This window comes from Schistocerca americana, chromosome 3 (assembly GCF_021461395.2).
Source record: "Schistocerca americana isolate TAMUIC-IGC-003095 chromosome 3, iqSchAmer2.1, whole genome shotgun sequence".
Classification (NCBI taxonomy): Eukaryota; Metazoa; Arthropoda; class Insecta; order Orthoptera; family Acrididae; genus Schistocerca; species Schistocerca americana.
This window is the reverse complement of record NC_060121.1, coordinates 500,245,902-500,259,750: the sequence shown is the minus strand read 5'-3', so window position 1 is coordinate 500,259,750 and position 13,849 is coordinate 500,245,902.

The following is a 13,849-nucleotide window of genomic DNA, read 5'->3' as shown; positions in this document are numbered from 1 at the left end:
AGGTGGTATCCCTCCTCTGTATGACCTGTTCAACTATTTTGTTCTGGAAAATACATCTGGTTCTTCTGTAAGTCTTTTCTTTCCATTCATCAGTCACCTGACTGGTTTTATGCGGCTCGCCGTGAATTCCTCTCCGGTGCCAACTTCTTCATCTCAGAGTACCACTTGAAACCTAACTACTCAACTACTTGCTGGATGTATTCCAATCTGTTTTCCTCTAAAGTTTTTACCTTCTACATCTCTCTCTAGTACCATGGAAGTTACTTCGTGACGTCTTAATAGATGTCCTGCCATTCTGTCCCTTCATTTTGTCAGTGTTTTTCATATACTCTTTTCCTCGCCGATTCTCTGGAGAACCTCCTCATTCCTTACCCTACCATTCCACTTAATTTTTAACATTCTTCTATAGCACCACATTTCAGATGCTTCGATTCTCTTCTGTTCCGGTGTTCCCACAGCCGATGCTTCACTATCATACAATGCTGTGCTCCAGACGTACATCCTTCGAAATTTCATCCTCAGATTAAGGCCTATATTTGATATTAATAGACTTATCTTGGCCAGGAATGTCGTTTTAGCCAGGGCTAGTCTTTTTCTTATGTCATCCTTGCTCCGTTCGTTATGGGTTATTTTTATACCTAGGTACCAGAATTCCTTAACTTCATCCACTTTGTGATCACCAAACCTGACGTTAAGTTTCTCGATGTTCTCGTTTCTGCTACTTCTCATTACTTTCTTCTTTCTTCGATTTACTCTCAATCCATATTCTGCATTTATTAGATTGTTGATTGTTCATTCCATTCAGCAAATCATGTAATTCTTCTTCTCTTTCACTCGGAATAGCAATGTCAGCAGTGAATCGTATCACTGATATTCTTTCACTTTGTATTTCAGCTCCACTCCTGAACCTCTCTTTTATTTCCATCATTGCTTCTTCGATGTACAGGTTGAACAGTAGAGGTGCAACACTACATCCCTGTTTTACACCCTTTTTAATCCGAGCGCTACGTTCTTCGTCGTCCACTCTTATTATTGTCTCTTGTCTCTTGTACGTATTGTGTAATACCCGTCTTTCCCTATACATTGCCCCTATTTTCCCCAGAATTTCGAACATCTTGCACCATTTTACACTGTCAATAGCTTTTTCCACGTCAACAAATCATATGACCGTGTCTCGATTTTTCTTTAGTTTTGCTACCATTATCAGCCGCAATGTCAGAATTGCCTCTCATGTGGCTTCCCCCTTGCTAAAGCCAAACTGATTGTCATTTACTACAACCTCCTTTTTCATTCTGTTATATTTTATCCTTGTCACCAGCTTGGATGCATGAGCTGTTTGTGCGATAACTCTCGCACTTGTCGGCTCTTGCAACCTTTTGGATTGTGTGTATGATGTTTCTCTGAAAGTGATGTGGTATATCGCCAGACTCATACATTCTACACAACATCGTGAATAGTCGTTTTGTTGTTTCCCCCCAATTACTTTAAAAATTCTGGTGCAATAATATCAATCCCCACTGCCTTATTCGATCCTCCAAATTCTGATTCTAATACCATAACACCTATCTCCTCTATATCGTTTCCTGTTTCCTCTTCTATTACGTTATAATACAAGTCTTTGCCCTCGTAGATACCCTCAATGTACTCTTGCACCTACCCGCTCCCCTCCGCGTTTAACAGAGGAATTCCTATCTTACTTAATGTTATCACCCTTGCTTCTAATTTCACCGTAGATAGTTCCGACTTTTTCTGTAAACTTAGTCAGTCCTACTGAAATCATTTCTTTTTCGATTTGTTCAGATTTTTCATGCAGCCATTTCGCCTTAGCTTCCCTGAATTCCGTATTTATTTCATTCCTAAGTGACTTGAATTTCTGTATTCCTGAATTTCCCGGAACATTTTTGTACTTCCTTCTTTCATCGATGAACTAAAGTCTTTGTTCTATTATCCATGGTTTCTTCGCAGTTACCTTCTTCGTACTTATGTTTTTCTTCCCAACTTCAATGACTGCCCTTTTTGGAAATATCCGTTCCTCTTCAACCGAACTGCCTACAGGGCTATTCATTATCACAGTATCTATAGCCTCAGAGAACTTTTAATGTTTCTCGTCATTTCTTAGTACTTCTCTTTCCCACTTCTATGCGCATTGATTTATCCTGATTGGTCTCTTGAACTGCAGCGTACCCTTCATCACTACTAAATTGTGATTAGACTATATCTGCCACAGGGTGAGCCTTACAATCCAGAAGCTGATTTCGGGATCTCTGACTGACCATGATGTAATCTAACTGCAACCTCCCAGTGTCTACTGGCCTTTCCCAAGCGTACCTTTTCCTTTTGATGATTCTTGGACAGAGTCTTCACTATTACTAGCTTTAATTCATTGCAGAACTCAGTTATCCTTCCTTCTCTCTGATTCCTAGTATTAAACCGATATTTTCCTGTAACTCTTTCTTCTACTCCTTCCCCTACAGCTGCATTCCAGTTCCCCATGACTACTTGATTTTCATCTCCTTTTACGTACTGTATTACCCTTTCAGTATCCTCATATATTTTCTCTATCTCTTCATGTTCAGCTTGCGACGTCCGAATACATATCTGAACTATTGTTTTCGGTGTTGGTTTGCTGTCGATTCTGATAATAACAGCCCTATCACTGAACTGTTCACAGTAACACACTCTCTGTCCTACCTTCGTATTCGTAACGAGTCCTACTCTCGTTATACCATTGTCTGCTGCTGTTGATATTTCCCTATACTCATCTGACCAGAAATCCTTGTCATTTTTCTATTTCACTTCACTGACCCTTACTCTATCTAGACTGAGCCTTTGCATTTCCCATTTCAGATTTTCTAGCTTCCCTAACATATTGAAACTTCTGACAATCCAAACCCCGCCTCGTAGTACGTTATCCTTTCGTTGATTATTCGATCTTTTTCCCATGGTCACCTCCTCTTTGGCAGCCCCCCTCTCGGAGATCCGAATGGGGGACTATTTCGGAATCTTTTTCCTGTGGTGAAATCATCATGACACATGCCCTTTGTATACACATTACGAGGTGCATTCAAGTTCTAAGGCCTCCGATTTTTTTTCTAATTAACTACTCACCCGAAATCGATGAAACTGGCGTTACTTCTCGACGTAATCGCCCTGCAGACGTACTCATTTTTCACAACGCTGACGCCATGATTCCATGGCAGCGGCGAAGGCTTCTTTAGGAGTCTGTTTTGACTACTGGAAAATCGCTGAGGCAATAGCAGCACGGCTGGTGAATGTGCGGCCACGGAGAGTGTCTTTCATTGTTGGATAAAGCCAAAAGTCACTAGGAGCCAGGTCAGGTGCGTAGGAAGCATGAGGAATCACTTCAAAGTTGTTATCACGAAGAAACTGTTACGTAACGTTAGTTCGATGTGCGGGTGCGTTGTCTTGGTGAAACAGCACACGCGCAGCCCTTCCCGGACGTTTTTGTTGCAGTGCAGGAAGGAATTTGTTCTTCAAAACATTTTCGTAGGATGCACCTGTTACCGTAGTGTCCTTTGGAACGCAATGGGTAAGTATTACGCCCTCGCTGTCCCAGAACATGGACACCATCATTTTCTCAGCGCTGGCGCTTACCCGAAATTTTTTTGGTGGCGGTGAATCTGTGTGCTTCCATTGATCTGACTGGCACTTTGTTTCTGGATTGAAAAATGGCATCCACGTCTCATCCATTGTCACAACTGACGAAAAGGAAGTCCCATTCATGCTGTCATTGCGTGTCAACATTGCTTGGCAACATGCCACACGGGCAGCCATGTGGTCGTCCGTCAGCATTCGTGGCATCCACCTGGATGACACTTTTCGCATTTTCAGGTCGTCATGCAGGATTGTGTGCACAGAACCCACAGAAATGCCAACTCTGGAGGCGATCTGTTCAACAGTCATTCGGCGATCCCCCAAAACAATTCTCTCCACTTTCTCGATCATGACGTCAGACCAGCTTGTGCGAGCCCGAGGTTATTTCGGTTTGTTGTCACACGATGTCCTGGCTTCATTAAACTGTCGCACCCACGAACGCACTTTCGACACATCCATAACTCCATCACCACATGTCTCCTTCAACTGTCGATGAATTTAAATTGGTTTCACACCACGCAAATTCAGAAAACGAATGATTGCACGCTGTTCAAGTAAGGAAAACGTCGCCGTTTTAAGTATTTAAAACAGTTCTCATTCTCGCCGCTGGCGGTAAAATTCCATCTGCCGTACGGTGCTGCCATCTCTGGGACGTATTGGCAATGAATGCGGCCTCATTTTAAAACAATGCGCATGTTTCTATCTCTTTCCAGTCCGGAGAAAAAAAAATCGGAGGCCTTAGAACTTGAATGCACCTCGTATGTGTCTTTAATGCAATGGTTTCCATTGCCTTCTGAATCCTCATACCGTTGATCATTTCGGATTCTTCTGCCTTTAGGGACAGTTTCCTACCCATCGGGCAAGAGAGTGCTCTGAATTTGTGTCCGCTCCTCCTCCCTCTTTGACACGGTGGTTGGCAGAATGAGGGTGACTTCTTAGGTCAGAATTCATCAGGCGCCATTGCTGATGATTTTTATTCAAAATTTAACTGGTTGCGTGGTTCCAACCCGGAACAGAAGACGTTTTGATTTCTTATCAAATATGGTACCCCTAGATCATGGGTGCGGCTCTTGTTAATATGTAAATAACATATAATACATAAAGTAGAACCCTGTCACGGAGGAAAAGACTGAATGTCTTTAGTAACTACTCAACCAGTGAACCACATATACGCAATGTGTTCCTTCTACGATAGTATTAAATTTCACTGTACCTCTCTCTCTCTCTCCCGATCTCTCGCTCGCTCGCTCTCTTTTTGTCTCTCAAATACCTGTCTTCATGATCTTGAGTCTTAGCAGTTCCAATGATTTTCACTTTTACGCTGCATTGATAATTTCCCATACATCCACTGTATTCTTAGAATGCTTCCTTAGTTCGATAAATATGATACCTCATATGAGATATGAGTTTACAGGCGTTCCCACCTGGTCAATGGCAAATACAGTTCTTGGGTTTACCGCTGTATAACATAACGTAACATAGCTTCGAAGCGACTGTTCAACATCTTCACTTATATTAAGTTCTCGCCGCTACAAAAAAAGCCTTTATTTTAATGATTGCCACCCCAACTCGCGTATCATATCCGTGACACTACCTCTCCTCTGCCCTTCTTTGAACTTTTTCGGTGTCCACCGTCAATCCTATCTGGTAAGGGTCCCATACCACGAAGCAGTACTTCACAACAGGGCGGATAACCGTAGTGCAGGCAGTCTCGTTAGTAGACCCGTGGCATCTCCTACCAATACGACACACTCTTTGGTTTGCCTTCCCCACAACATTGTATTTAGTTGAGTTGATAGCCTATAGATTTGTGTGATCTATCGTGTAACCGAAATTTAAAAGATTTGTTGCAGTGCTCATGTGGATGATGTCACACTTTCCATTATTTATGATCAACTGTCTCTTTTCAAACCATGTAGATATTTGTCTAAATAATTTTGAAATTGGTTTTGATTTTATGATGACTTTATCAGACGGTAAATGATAGCATCATCTTCAAACAGTGTAAGATATATGCTCAGGCTGTCTCCTAAATCATTTGTACAGTTACACTCAGTTTTAATTTAGTAACTTTAGATTTAATTTAGTTCACAATAATTTAGTTATTTGTTGAAGTAAATGTGCATCTAGTCGGTTACTTTTCACTGTATGACATCTTAGTGCTACAGCTATGAACTGCCTAATAACATTGGTAATGACGACCTTGGCGGTGCAACAGAGCAGTAAAACAGACCAATACTCTGAAAATATGCCTTTATGGAAATCGTAAAATGAACAGGAAAACAGCTGCAGAAAAGTACTGTAACAATAGATAAAAAAATTATTCCGGCCATAAAACACACTCAAACTACTTTTACATCACTAGTGCTGTGGTATCGCCAACAGGCGACAAGTGATTTCGAGGCATGTACAGGAGACGAACTTATCGTGATGGGTTACTGACACACTGAGAACGTAACTCTAATTGGCACTTTTGTTTTGTGCCATTGTGATAGTCAACACAGATATAAAATGTATGTGGCGGAAACCATGTGAAAATTAAGTTAATGAATTATTTCATCATAAAATACGACCTAACTACGGGTGACTTCAAGGCATGTGGAGAAGATGAACCAACGAAGAAATGTTAAATCTACGTTGTTAAAGCTTCGGAATTGTTGCGCGTTTTATCAGAAACTGAAAATTAAGGGACAATAATGCTGACACATCGAGAAGCAGATTATAACGCCATCTATGGCTAACTCTTGCGGAATGGTATGTCATCTGAAACCGAAAATAAAGGGACAATGAATAATGCTGACACATCGAGAAGCACATTATAACATCATCAATGGCGAACGCTTGTAGAATGGTATGTTACCTCCAAGGCCCACATCTACCGAGTAATCAAGTCCGTCTTAAAATTATCCTGTATTAGACCTACATCAAGAAATGAGAAGGAGCAGGTATCTGTTCAAGATGTAGGGTTATTTTTTGCAAAAACTAGTGAAAGTGAGACAAGTTACCGGTTCAAGATAGTTACATGAAACTTTGGAAGAAGCAGACAGGGACATTATTATCTCATTCATTGCGTTTTTTTCACTTTCAGTTCTTGATTAATATTTCCTATCGCGTCTTTTGCTCCGTCTTGTGCGTTTATTTTTGTTTTTCGATGGCAAAATTTTCTCTTCATTCGTTTCACCAAATGTTTTTTTTTTTTCCTTCAGCTTACTTGGACTTGAATAATTGTGAAGTCTGATGTAATTTGAAAAGGCATTTCATTCTCACACATGTTTCTAACAGGGCTATAGAGCCCCTATCAGTCATTTGACCTCTTAAATAGCTCTGAATGAAACGTTTTGTCAGATATTTGACTTGATTTACTAGGTGCAAACATCGAGTTATCCTACAAATGGCAACTCCTTCCTATTCAATATGAAAATGCTGCACTAACGCTAGTGATCGGTCTAGTTGCTTTTAGTAAGTCAAAGACTTTATAACTATTTATCTCCATGTGAACAGCATTGTTTAACCGTGAATTCGTGGCTAGAGTGCCTTTGAAGATAACAAACTCGATCACAGGCATTAGTGAGACTTCGAATAGGAAAAAGGTTCTGAGTGGATAGCGATTTTTGCCGCTTTCTTCGACTGAGTTTTGAACGAGGAGCACGTAGAGATGACATAGGTTTACACATTGGCTGAGGTACGCTGCCATTAGTTAGGCCTTTTTTTATTTACACAACCCATTAGGCGCTGCAGTCATGGACTGTGCGGCTGGTCCCGGCGGAGGTTCGAGTCCTCCCTCGGGCATGGGTGTGTGTTTGTCCTTAGGATAATTTAGGTTAAGTGGTGCGTAAGCTTAGGAACTGATGACCTTAGCAGTTAAGACCCATAAGATTTCACACACATTTGAACATTTTGAGACTACCCATAAAGGGGAAGTGGGAAGTAAAAGATCATGAACTTCAGCTGCAAAAGGAATGGGTAATCGCTACATCAGTGACCGGTTTTGGAACAGGAAGATGGTTAACGGAGTAACTGAGTTGCATAATTATTCTTTTCGAAACTCAAACGAGGCAGAAGGAAACCACCATCTTATCACTTTTAGCACTTACTTTGCATAATGTTAAGCTAATTTATAGATCTAATACCACAGACAACTTGTAACACAGCTGTACTGATTTCATTATATTTTTCTCGGCAGACTCAGGACCAGACAAAAGAGGCTGATGTGCATAAGTAGGTGTGCAAGCATTATTTTTTCCCGCACTCCGATCGCAAAATGAGGACTGGCACGGCTAGAAAATTGTAGTTCTGTGTACTGTTCAGTAAACACCACATTTAGTTATACAGTACATAACTTACCTACGAGTAGTACGATACACAGTATAGAGTGACTTGCTCTTTACAAATGATGTAGGGCAGGGTTGCAGACTAACCCAGATATTAGTAAGTCTGCTCACTCAGCAAATGGTTAAATAAACATTGGAAAATTTAGAAAGGGAAATAAAATGCAGAGAGAAGAAATAGAAACTTACAGTTTTTAGATGAAACTGCATTTCTGTCAAAGACGACGAAGAACTTGGAAGAGCAGTTAAAAGGAATAAGTAGTGCCTCGAAAAGAGACTTGTACGGAAGTGAAACGTGGACGATAAACGCTTCAAACAAGAAGAGACTAGAAGCTACATATAACTGAATGAACAGATCAAAAGCCAATGAAAAGATACTGAATGGAATTGGGGAGAATATAAATTTGTGGTACAACTTGATTGAGACATTTAGTAACCGTCGATATGATAATAAAGGTAAGTACGAAAATGATACAGAGCGGGAGACCAGGACTTGACTACAGTGGATATAGGTAGCAGTAGGTACGCGGAAATGAAGGAACTAGTGCGTAGCGCTGCTTCAGACCACCATTGGGGTTGAAGATCACAGCAACATCAAGTACAATACAAAGATTAACTCTAAACTTCGACCTAGCGCTGGTTCCTCTACATTCCGCTCTTCCAGTATGCTGTGCAATTAGAGGACGCTGCGCAACAATGGCAAATCAGAATGAACGGCGTCACAAGCTAAAGTGTGGGTACTTCCGCAAAACGTATTAGTGTGACTTACCTGGTCGAACACATCCTGCTAGAAGCAAGTATTCCAGGTCAGAGAGGTTTGGATTGTCATCAATAATCAAAGCAATGCGTCTTTCGTCCTCCTACAGAAGTAAGGAATCTGTTATGTTCGAACAAAGGTGTTCATGGCATATAAAACGCTGTGTATATAGGTGGTCAGAAACAGTCTGAAAAGCTAGTATGGCTGTTGCAGGTTAGGATGTGCTGAGAAATAGTTGTTAAGAATATAAAGCTGATAACTTGCAAGTTAATTGGCATTGAAGTTAGCCAATCAACCCGTCGGGCGCGCAAATTCAAGTGGCCTGTCAGATACAATCACTGTAAGTTGTTCTCACACCGTAGATGAAAGCGCACGTGATTGTTCAGACTTTGGCTCGGGTTCGGTTTTAACTATCGTCCCAGGTCTAATTTTCTTATCGCTATTTTGTTCGGTTTTACGAAAGAAAACGAAGAACACCTTTGGCGACACCGTCTCTGGCGGGTCGCTTGAATTTACACAATCAAAGGCGTTATTAACTAATTTTAATGCTAATTAACCCTGTAATGTCTCAACGTATCGAATTTTTTCTTAATAATTATTTTTAGTATGACATATCCTGCAACACCGTTACAAGATTTTCAGACTGTCTCTTACCACTCTAAGATTCTGTCGTCAGATTAAAGATATCTGGAATACATAAATTGGAACGTTACAGAGCCGTTACTGTCTACCGTGTATGTAAATAATCTAGTGAATAACATCAGAAGAACCATGAGGTTTAATGCCGGCCAATACTATTATCTGTAGGACGGGTGCACACCAGAAGACTGTAGCAAAACGAGGACGATGAATGACTAGCATACGAACTGGCAGTTGACGTGAGACGTAAATAAATGTAACACATTACGCTTAAACAGGCAAAAATTTCCATTGCTGTTCGATTACACTAATCATGACGAATCAGTGGAAACAGTAACAACGATAAAATATCTAGAAGTAACCGTAGTAAGCTAAAGTGGAAGGACCACAATTATAGAGACGCAGTATTTGGTCTAATTTCTCCGATTTTCTCATTGTGGTCACTTCAGAAAGAAAAGATATGTTGCCAGAATCGTGCGCTCCCGACTTTCAACAGTAAACCTCTCTGTGATGCACGACGCCTCTCGCACTACCTACCCGCAGAGTTTAAACATTTTCGTAACGACACCGCACCGACCTAATGATTCAGTGGCAAAACGCGCTGTTCTTATCTTAAATTTCTTACCTTACCTTACTTTCGGGGATGAATTTCCTTAAAGTAAGAACCTTAACTGTAAGGTAAGCCTTAAGGAAATTCATCCACGAAAATAGCGACTCACAAAACACTTGTTCGACTTATTCTTCAGTATTGTTCATCAGTCTGGGACCCTTGCTAGGTTGCATTAGTAGAAGACATAAATATCCAACAAAGAACAGGGAATCGTTCAGATGATGTGATAGCGTCATGAAAATGGTGAATCTCTGAGGGTACTTCTACGAGAGAGGTGGTGTGCATCACGGAGTGGTTTGCTGTTGAAATTCCGAGAGCGTACCTTCGATGAAGATTTGGGGAATATACTACATCCGCCCGATGTGGACAAAACTAGAAAATCGCAGAAATTAGAGCTAATACGATGAGTTAGCGACAATAATTCTTCACGAATGGGACAGAGAAGGGAGAGAAAGAACATTTAGTGGAACGAGATGTCCCCTCTACCACACACCGTAAGGTAGCTAGCGGGGTATGCAAGTAGATGTGCAAGAGCTATTGGAAAGTGAGGAATAATCGGTCGCAAACTGAAAACCACGCTGAAAATCAAAACTGTTTTATTTGCAACAGTTAGCTACACCTTCCAGCTACATCTCTACATAGTTGCCGCTCCGATTTAGACATGTGAAGCGTTATACGAACTTTTCAGTTCCCTTGCCATAGAAGGCAGCCTCCTGTGCCTTCCGACAATTCTCTATGCTGGACTGCAGCTCCTTGTCCGTATCAAAATATTGTCTTCATAGCGAGGTGTTCATTTGAGCAGAGATAAAAGTCAGAGGGAGCCAAGTCCGGGCTGTATGGTGGGTGATCGAACACTTCCCATCGGAAACGCAAGGGTAGTGCCGTAATTGTCCCTGCAGTGTGAGACCGAGCGCTGTCATGAAGAAGGAAATGCATGACACTGAGGTTACATGAGATAGAGCGAAATCCCTCTGTAAGCACCCATACTTGCTGGGAGACACTATTTTCTAGGCATCTTTAGGCGCTCACTGTGCGCTCATAACTGATAGGAGCAACGTGACGCTATTTGCGGGCATACTAGAGACACTGCCAAACACATCTGTGGAAAGCTTCATCGAATTTTCACTGTGGTTTCCATTTCGCGACCGATCGTTCCTTACTTTCCCGAATAGCTCTCGTAGAAATTTGAACTCCGCCGTGCGAATGTCATTAGTTGCGTCTTGCGGTAGGTACAGTAAAAACCTCTGGCATCGAACAGTTGCTTCGAAGAAATATGAGGGGGACTTCCGGGGCGGAAAATCGGAGACACATTTCCGCAGCAGACCTGGCGACGAATTCAGAACTGATAAAATATGCATGAAATATTGCAAAAATAAGAATACTCGATTTTATGGATATGTACTGGTGGATTCTTTCTACACCCAAGAGTGTACTATAGCCCACATATGCCCAATTTATAACAAAAGAGACAGACATGAATGTCAGAAGTACAGAGGTATTATTAGCCTTCTGGATTCATTTTATAAAGTATATGCTAGCATTATAACAAAACGACTATCGCCAGTTGCTGAAACTCTGCTATCTGATGCCCAACATGGTTTTCGAAAAGGCAGATCATGCTCCGACTGTATCTTCACCATGATACAATTAATAGAAAAACATTGTGAATTCAATTTACCGACTATGCTTGCCGTTATTGGCTACCATAAGGCGTTTGATAAATGAAATCAAAGCAAACCACGAGAGATTTAAAAAAACAGAGGGATTCCATCGCATCTTATAAGAGCTGTAGAGGTGTATGAATAACAAAATAGAAATAAGAATAGCAGGCAACAGGCATAATATGGGTGAAATAAACCAAGGAATTAGACAAAGGTGTCCATTATTTTTAATATGTATATCGGCGATGTAACTTCCTTACAGACAATGAAACAAATTAAAATTAACGATGTGGATGTTACTACACCACTTTTTGCTGGCGACCAAGTAAGTATTAGAACGAAAATGACTTACAAGAAATTATCTTTAAGTAAAACAGCCAGAGCATACAATTTGAACGTCTCCATCAAGAAGCGAAAATCAATGGCATTTTTTGCACACCAGTCCAAGCGAGTTTAGATTGAAACTGACAAGCAAATCTCCGAGCAAGCTAATACATTTAAATATTTAGGGCACAGTGTTATATACACGACAAACAATGAAGTGGAAAATAAGTTAGACCTCTTTAACCATTTCTGTGAAACTTTACGCAAAACACTGGGAAAGAAAGTCCACCGGGATACTCTACTAAGGTTCTTTAAGGTTATGGCTATGCCAGCGCTGCTCTAGGGATGCAGAAACGGTTCGCTTAAGAAGAGAGATGAAAAGAGAATCGATGTCAAATGAATTTCCTTAGATACATGACTGGACATACTTTGACGGATAAAAAGACAAATGATGAGAGCCGAGCTTAATATGCGAAACGTAACTGACATAATCAAAACTATAACAGTTAATTATGTAAATTGAAGGTGGGAGGGGGGGGGGGGGGGGGGGGGGAGAAAGGAAACGGACGGGAAGGGGCTATAGACGGCAGCTTCATCACGACTTCATGTGGAATCTGCGGCGACCTGTGAAAATGTGTGCCAGACTGGGATTCGAACACGGATCTACTGCTTACCAGGCAGTTGGGTTAATCACTGAGTCATCAGGACACTGTGCGGACTGTCCCAGCCCTCCCCCCACCTAGCGCCAACTATCCGCAACCTCTGTCCCTGCAGCCCATGCTCGCTACTTTCCTGAGGTTCCTGCAGGAGGTCGGACGTAATCGGGCATCCGTACTGAAGGTGGTGGGGTTTCTGCCCATCATGGCGAATCATGTGAATTCGTGGTATCTGTTCTTTCATAACTATCCAAAAGAACAGACACTACGCATTCAGATACACTATGTGATCAAAAGTATCCGGACACCTGGCTGAAAATGACTTACAAGTTCACGGTGCCCTCCGTCGGTAATGCTGGAATTCAATATGGTGTTGGCCCACCCTTAACCTTGGTGACAGCTTCCACTCTCGCAGGCATACGTTCTTTCAGTTGTTGGAAGGTTTCTTGGGGAAAGGCAGCCCATTCCTTACAGAGAGCTGCACTCAGGAGAGATATCGATGTCGGTCGGTGAGGCCTGGCGGCGTTCCAAAACATCACAGAGGTGTTCTATAGGATTCAGGTCAGGACTCTGCGCAGGCCAGTCCATTACAGGGACGTTACTGTCGCGTAACCACTACGCCACAGGCCGTGCAATAGAATAGGTGCCCGTTCGTGTTGAAAGATGCAATATGCATCCTCGAATTTCTCTTCGGCAGTGGGAAGCAAGAAGGTGCTTAAAACATCAATGTAGGCCTGTGCTGTGATAGAGCCACGCAAAACAACAAGGGGTGGAAGCCCCCTGTGTGAAAAACACGACCACACCGTAACACCACTGCCTCCGAATTTTACTGTTGGCGCTACACACACTGACAGATGACGTTCCCCGGGCATTCGCCATACCCACACCCTGCCATCGGATCACCACATCGTGTACCGTGATTCGTCACTCCACACAACGTTTTTGCACTGTTTATTCGTCTAGTTTTTACGCTCCTTACACCAAGCGAGGCGTCGTTTGGGATTTACCGGCGCGATGTGTTGTTTATGAGCAGCCGCTCGACAATGTACTTGCAGTGGATCGCAGTTTGGAACTTGTGAAGGGCCTGGATAGATGTCCGTCTATGACACATTACGACACTCTTCAACTGTCTGTCAGTCAACAGATGAGGTCGGCGTGTACGCTTTTGTGCTGTACATGTCCCTTCACGTTTCCACTTCACTATTACATCGGGAACAGTGGACCTATGGATGTTCAGGAGTGTGGAAATTTTGCGTACA